Raw genomic sequence first — 1,236 nt, 5'->3', positions numbered from 1 at the left:
CATTACTCAAATTTTTGTGGAACTGTTGTTTTAACTAAATCTCCACCCTAGACTCTTTGAGAGACTCTTTTAGTCAGTTTTTAGGAGATGAAGCAATAGGGCACCGCAACTACGATGCAGAACACGATGCGGTAGAAAATTCAATTGACAAAGTCTGGGTAACTAAAGTAAGTGATAAAATTTAGAAGTTAAGAAACATTAAGGCAGATGTGTGGACCGTAATTGTAACGTTTGAATCCCAAAAAGAAAATTGATAATGAGCAAATTAGTTTTTGAAAAAACGGCAGAAGTTGCAATAAAATGTTTAATAACAAATTTTTTTTAAGAATGCGCATTTTTTTAACAAGACAATAAAACTACGTTATTTTTAATACTAATGCATGTTATGAATTATAATAATATACATTCATGGAAATGATATAAAATTTCAGGGATAAACTCGAGTGCGAAGCACGAAATACGTTATGAGAATGTGTTCGTTAAAGTCGAAAGAGCTTTAACAAAAAAGAATTTACAATCACCAAATTAATGTTGTCGAAGCTTTGACCTTCAGTTTTAAAAAGCCTGTGCACGAAGACCGAGCGCGTAGCGCGAGGTAAATACCTTATCGAGCGCGAAGCGCGAGAACCAACATTCGCGCGCCGTAGGTGCACTTAAATCTATTTCATTTTTTTTAGTGAAAATTCATATTATAAATTAAAAACTAATTTTTTCTAGTTAAAAATTCAACTATTTATTTGCTTATTCATATACTTTTTTCTTTCAAATCAAATTTAGTGATTTAAAAATATCTTCTATTACATGTTTCCTAAAGAATTTATCTTCCTTGTTTAAAAATCAGTTACCCGGTTTAAAGTTAAACTAAGATCTTTAAAAAAAATTTTTTAAGAAATTAATTTTTCCTGCAGGTTCAGCTTTATAGTTAAAAATTCATATCTTAGGATTGAAAATTGAACTGATTTGTAGAAAATTCCACGATTTGACTTAAGAATTAAAAAATTTGGTTGAAAATTCAACTTTTTTATGGGACATTAATTTCTTATTTCAATTCAATATTAATTAAACATGAATATAACTGTTTTGTAGATTAAAAAACTCATCTTTTTAATTTAAAATTAAACTATTTGATCAAAATTGCTAGTATTTAGATGAAAGAAAAACTTTTTTATTAGAATATAATCTTTTCATCTTGAAAGCTTAAAAGAATTAAATAATTTCGTTAAAAATTGATGTATT

This window comes from Belonocnema kinseyi, chromosome 1 (assembly GCF_010883055.1).
Source record: "Belonocnema kinseyi isolate 2016_QV_RU_SX_M_011 chromosome 1, B_treatae_v1, whole genome shotgun sequence".
In the NCBI taxonomy this organism is placed as follows: domain Eukaryota; kingdom Metazoa; phylum Arthropoda; class Insecta; order Hymenoptera; family Cynipidae; genus Belonocnema; species Belonocnema kinseyi.
The sequence above is the reverse complement of the archived record's forward strand: the minus strand, read 5'-3'. Positions refer to the sequence as shown.